At 43.1% G+C, this 6,412-nt stretch overlaps 1 long non-coding RNA gene across 1 annotated transcript; it reads right to left on the reverse strand.

The window, feature by feature from the left end:
* Positions 1 to 3,911: 3,911 nt before the first annotated feature.
* Positions 3,912 to 5,856, reverse strand: LOC128944786 (uncharacterized). Its single transcript, XR_008483824.1, has 3 exons — positions 5,500 to 5,856; positions 5,034 to 5,151; positions 3,912 to 4,660 (listed from the first exon to the last, which is right to left on the reverse strand). It is a non-coding gene; the product is annotated as an uncharacterized LOC128944786 (long non-coding RNA).
* Positions 5,857 to 6,412: the final 556 nt, after the last annotated feature.

Consider the following 6,412-nt stretch of genomic DNA (forward strand, 5'->3'; position numbering starts at 1 on the left):
TCCATGTCTGTATGGGAGACCCTTTTTCTTCTGGAGCAGCAAATGAGGCACAATAGATCCCACAGGTCGATTAAATTGATCAAGGTGCCCTCTTGAAGGCACCTGAACCAAGGATGAGATCTCCACCAGCTCTACAGGCAGTTTGGACACCCAGCTCCCATGGAGGCACAGGTACATGGGAAACTAAAGTACAGCCTGAAATTATTAAATATCAACTGCAATACACCTCATTTTTACTGGGGGAAGTAATGACTGCAAATACCATGCAGTCCAACTACAGAAACTTTATGTAGCTGCCTAAGAGTGTTTGAGAGCATTTTTAAGGGGAGATGCCATTTTTTATTTGCCTGTCCAAAAGGACATGAGTGTTCTGCAGGTCTTGGGTGGTATCTGTAGGCTCTTTATAGACATTTTACATTTAAAACAGTATTAGATGGCTGTGCTGAGACCACAGAACTAAATTCTAGAGACCTGGTTATCAGAGACTTGACAAGCCTTCATATACAATCTTGGAGCAACCTAGAAGAGCAAAGACAAAAACTTAGGCAAAAATGATTCTTGGTTTAGATGGCTTAAAATAATAAAATGTGAAGAATATTAAAGCTTTTTTAGCATTGCTTTTCCTAGATGGAAACCATAAAGTCTGTGATCTAAACTGACTCTTGCAGTCCATGTCTGCACTACCATATTATCAAGAGCACAAATATTAGCTGAAAGAATAAATCATGCTGCACATGGATCATCAAGAGATTTTATAACTTGGTCTGAGCAATAACAAAGCTTTCATATTGAGCTGCATTGCTGCTGCGTCAGCAACCCTCAAACGAATGAGTACAACAATCAACTTTGTAATTAACTGACTTTTTCTGCCTTTCTAAACAGGATATGATGATACTGGCCACTTGTGCTTACAATTCTGCATCATGTTGCTTAATTGTCATTTTATGATTACTTACAGAATCTGTTAATCAGGTTTTTTTCTACTGGCACATTTTCTTTTTTATAGACATGGCAATTTCAGAGATTTGTTTTGCTCTCAGCAAATTTGCTGACAGACTGCCAATCAGACCTGTGTTTACTAGCAATGTTCAACAGGTCCTGGGAATGCCTCACGATCGCAGTCTGTGTCATTTACAACACTTTCTGATACTTCAGTGACAAATCAAGTGGTACTGGTTCCATACTGCAAACTGTGGCAATGTTTGTCTTTTAAATCTGTGGGCTGAGACTAAAATAGTCAGCATTAATTATTCAGCAGCATACAAGAAGTGATGAGTTTTTAATCAGTATAAATCTAATCCATATAAAGTGCATTTTAAGTATAACTAAGGTGAGCAAGATAAACTCTTTTTATTGTTATGAAATGATTCTTTGAATCCTCAAGGGTCAGTGTCTCTTATCCCCATCATTCATGAGATCTTCATATTAACTCCTATACAACATCCTACAGATGACAGATGCGTTTACCACAGATGACGTGTCACTTTTGTTTCTCTTTGGTGACAATTAAAATTATTGTTTGTACACTCCTAAATCAAACTTCAGGATTGTCAATATTTTAATGGATTAATTTTTCAAAGAGCAGCAATGTTTCTCTTCCTGATTTTACTGAGAAAGACCAGAACACGAGGCTAGCAAAAAATGTAGATGAGAACTTGTTTATGTATAGCATTTATTCAGCTGATACTTCATACCAAGTACATATATACATGGTTTTTAGGTAATGGTGTATTTAACCAGGTCATTATAAAGTGATGTAAAATAACTCTCAGGTCACTGCTTTAAAAGATTTGCTCTCTTCCCTTCCTTTAACCTTTCTATTCCTGAGAGCCATGGGTATTTGTAAATGATAAAGAAATTCCAAGGTGTCAATTAGTCCAGTGGATTACTGTCTCTAAAACAAAAATCAAAATTATATGCGTCTTGTTTCCTAGAAAAAAAAAAAAGAGAAGAAAAGAGAAATCTAGTTTTCTAGTTTTTTATTCCTGGATATTAATCAGATTTAATGGAAATGGTACACAGAATGAAATAAAATTTGGATTATATTTTAAGCCAGCCCTGCAATTCTCATCCTTAACAGTTTTAGCAAAGTGTCTTTCTAGTATAGGAACCTCAGAAAAGAATTTGAAATAAATTTCTATGGAACCATGCTGTTGTTAAACAAGTACACTTTCTTAAGGTTACCCTTTCTTCACACAGATGAATGTTACAAACATATAAAATTACAAACATATATGTATGTATGTATATAAATCTGCTAAAGCAGAGAAAGCTTGGCTCTAAATGCTGAGCACTACCTTTGGAAACACAGATGGTACTAATGCAGAGACAGTCAAAGAAATTAAAAATCCATTATTAGCAGTGGCCAACTAGTTCTGATGTCTTATAATTTTTATAATTTATGATCAGGTCTGCTTTGTTGGAGTGGTTGGAGCTCAAGAAGCCAAAGGGAGCGTGCAGGACAGGTGACTGCGCTGTGACTGTAGCCCCAGGAGGGGTCACCTTGGCGGCTCAGGAGTGGCTCTGCTGTCCATCTGCCATGTGCCCGCTGCTCCTGCGTCCTGTGAGTCCTGACAGCAGGAGCTGCTCCCTGCTGCGGGCCAGCTCCTCTGCCTGGAGTCCCTTCCCGTGCTGGCAGTACAAGCTCCCTCTTGCCCGGAGCCAAATGCGTGCCTGTGCCTTGGGCTGGCTTTGCCAGGTCTCTTTTTCCAAGTGTTTGACTCCCAGGCTTCTGCCCCAGCCCAGGGACATTCGTTATTTCCATCCCCAGTTGGTTTTACATGGTGAACCATTGTGGCTTTACCTAAGAGGTGAATCATTAAGGTGGTGGTGCTTTCCTGTACACAATGTCCTGTTAAGACCAAGAAGAAGCTGCTCCTGCAGCTTGGCTTGTGGCTGTTCCCACACCGTTTATCCCACACTGCATGACTAAAGAAAGTCTGTCCTTTTCCTTACTAAGTTGAGGCTACAGCTGAGTGCAAATATGTGTTAAAAAGGAATAAATGCCAGAATCCTCTTACATTTTTCCCCTCCCCAGCCACGGTGCTGCCTGAGGGGGTTCTAGATATGGACACGGCTCTCAGACAAATAACCTCAGATGGATGTTTCACAGACAAGACAGGTCTATTGCCCACAGCTGGACAGGCCTGTGAGGAACTGGGTGCCAGGGCCTGTCCTACACTCGCCAGAGCTTCAGGATCAGTGAAGAAATAGGGACAAACATTGATGTGGTAACTCATCATGGAAATGAGAAGTGCCCCAAAGGTAATCTCAGTTTAAAAGGGAAATTCATTATGGATTGCTACAACTTCACTGCTTAGACACAGTGATCACTGCCTGTTACAGGATGGCTACAGAATGGCACAACTCTGCTGACCCTTTATATAAACAGAGAAAAATGCATTTCAGCTCCCATAATTGAGTATGTTACAGGTTTCTAAGCGCTGCCTACATATATCTGTGTGTGTCTGTATGTAAAGAACCAAACATGGACTGAATTATCTGCATATACACAGAGCAGTTGTGCTCTCAGCAGAGTCTCGGAGTTTTCTCAGCAGCCTCTGCAGTGAGTTCTGAGCCAACGTGGGGCTCTGCTGTCAGCCCAAATCTGTGCTTCCCTTGCCCAGCCTGAGTGCAGGTGAGGCATGTGCTGGGCATGGCTGGAGATTTGCATGGCCAAAATCCTCCAGCATTTACATCTGCTCATGGCTTTGGGTAGCACAAATCACAGAACACTCATTGCAGCTGACAAATGGCATTTCTTGCAGATTGCTACAGCCACACTGCTGATCCACAAATACACGAGAATCAATTTCAGTTAGAAAATGTCATTTATTACAAATTGCAATTGCTACACCCACACTGACAATATAGAACTATACAAATCTCAATTTAGGTAAAAACTAGGAGTTTATTAGATTATTATAACCAGTCCATGTAAAAATATACAAATACCAAATTCACTTAACAAAACTTAATTTATTGCCAACCTCTACTATACACAACTCACTATACACAAAGATCAATTAGGCGTTTAACAACTTAATTTATTACCTATTGCTACAAATGTAGAGCCCATATAGAAATACAAAAATACACATTCCCTCTCTAAATAGCCCCACACTAAGAATTCAATAGAATTACACAACTATACCCTGCATACATCTTTAAATAGATTTAAATACATATGTATATGCACATATATAAATACATACATAACTATAACAATCAACAGATGTAAGTATAGATTAAACATCACATACTACATAAAATATACATATTAAAAAAATATATATATCAGTATATATACAAATATCACTCTGCCAAGCTAAATATCCATTCAACTGCATGAATACAAACACAGAGCTGTACATCTGGACACATATGTGAATATCAATAAATAGACAGAAATGGAACCATATACATAGACATAGCATACATCCATACATATAATTACATATAAATAGAAATATTCCTATACAAATAGCAACCCACATATGGAAATACACATGAAATAATCCCTGTCCACGTGAAAGTCCATGTATCTTTAAACAGAGCTTCAAGCAGAGGGATCTCAGCTGCCCCATCTTCCAAGCCTCTCCCTCGGTCTCCTCCTCCCATGCAGAGCAGCTCTCCTGGACAGCGACAGCAGATGGGACATCTGGGAAGCAAAGGGAACACTGAGTGAGTATGGGGACGTTTCCCTTGGCAGCAGCTGCACTTCCATCAGGGAAGAGGAAATGTCAGAGCCTCCCCAGGAGGGTCGGAAAGAGCAGCCGAGCGGGCCAGGCTGTGGTGAGCGCAGCCGCGGCGGGACTGTCCCGCAGCCCCGGCAGCCCGGCAGAGCCGGCACAGCTCCCGGGCCCTGCCGGCACAGCTGCCTTGCCCAAGGACAGCCCCTGTGCCAGCCGGGGCAGCTGCGCTGAGCAGCCCCAGCACGGGCAGGGCCCGCTCCTGCCCCGCCGGGCAGTGCCCACGGCCGCAGCCCACGGCAGCCTCAGCCCCAGCCTGCCTGCCCGGGCCTGTGGCCTCACCCGGGCTCTCTCCAGGCTGGCAGCAACAGGTCCCCGTTCGCTGCTCTTGCTGCTGGCCTTCAGCTCCTCCCGGCTGCCTCCCGTCACTCTGTGGCTGTCTTCAAGGTCTTCCTTGCAGCTGTGGCAAAAGTGGAGGCTCTGGAATTGCTTCCAAGGCCTAAAAGAGCTGCAGTCCCAGAGCCCTCTGTGCTCCCTGCTGGCCCCCTCCATCCCCTCAGCCCCGCCATGCTCTCGGTGAAGCCCCAGCCCCCTTCAGTTTCTTCAGCCCCTCACAGTCCTCTCATCCCCCTCAGTCCCTTCTGAGCCATTCCGTCCCCTGAGACCCGCCACCCCATCAGCCTGTGCCACTTCCCTGTCACCTCAGTGCCACCATGGCCCTCGGCTGCCCCACAGCCCTCAGCCCCAGCAGCAGCTCAGGGTCACCGTCCCTTCAGCGCCACCGCCCCCTCAGCCCCCTCAGTCTCACCGTCCTTCAGCAGCTCCTCAGGGGACAGTGCCTGGGGCCAGCGGCAGCTCCCACCGCTCCAGGGACAGCCGGGGCTGGAAGTGCTGCTCCGGCCGGCCCGGCCGCCAGCTCGGACCCAGCACAGGGACAGGGGACACAGGGGACACCGGGGGAAAAGCAAGAGGTGAAAAAGGCAGCCGAGGGGGAAAGAGGTACAAATGCAGCCTAGGCCTACATAGCTTAATCTATGCATCTAAGTTGCCACAAACCTCTAACTAAATAGCTATGCACTTTAATACATATATATAAATATATATATGTTACTCTATACACATATAAACATAAATCTCAAAATCTATCAATGTAACTACATACATATATATACTGATTTAACTATATAAAAACACCTGTATAAATCTATAACTATATATATAAAATAAATATATAAAAATATATAAATATATGTTTACAATATGTATATTTAAAAATAAATATATATTAAAATTATATATAATGATTTACTATATTAACACACCTGTATAAATCTACAAATATAACTATAGGGATATACAAATAGACTTATAGAAATCTGTATATAAATGGAGAGATTCCACCTGCCCGATGGTCACAGGCTCTCCCTCTGATTTTTCTTCTCACGCAGGGCAGCCCTCCTGGCGAGGTAGATCAGGTGGATATCTGGGAAACAAAGGGAACATTGGGTCAGTACTGGCCTCTGTGCATCTTTCCATTTTGAAGTAACTGTACTTCCATCAAAGACTGAAAAAATGGCCTGAAAGGCAGACTCTTATTTGACAATTTCAGATCTGCTCTTTAAAGAACAGGGATCCTTCCAAGTTTTCAAAACTTCTGAAGTTTTGAAGAGTCCCAGTAAAGTCTCAGCACTTGCAGTGCAAATGGCACCCAGGAGAGCTTG

Source organism: Melozone crissalis, unplaced genomic scaffold (assembly GCF_028551555.1).
Source record: "Melozone crissalis strain CALT ecotype California unplaced genomic scaffold, PUWL_Pcris_2 ptg000005l_1, whole genome shotgun sequence".
NCBI classification, from domain to species: domain Eukaryota; kingdom Metazoa; phylum Chordata; class Aves; order Passeriformes; family Passerellidae; genus Melozone; species Melozone crissalis.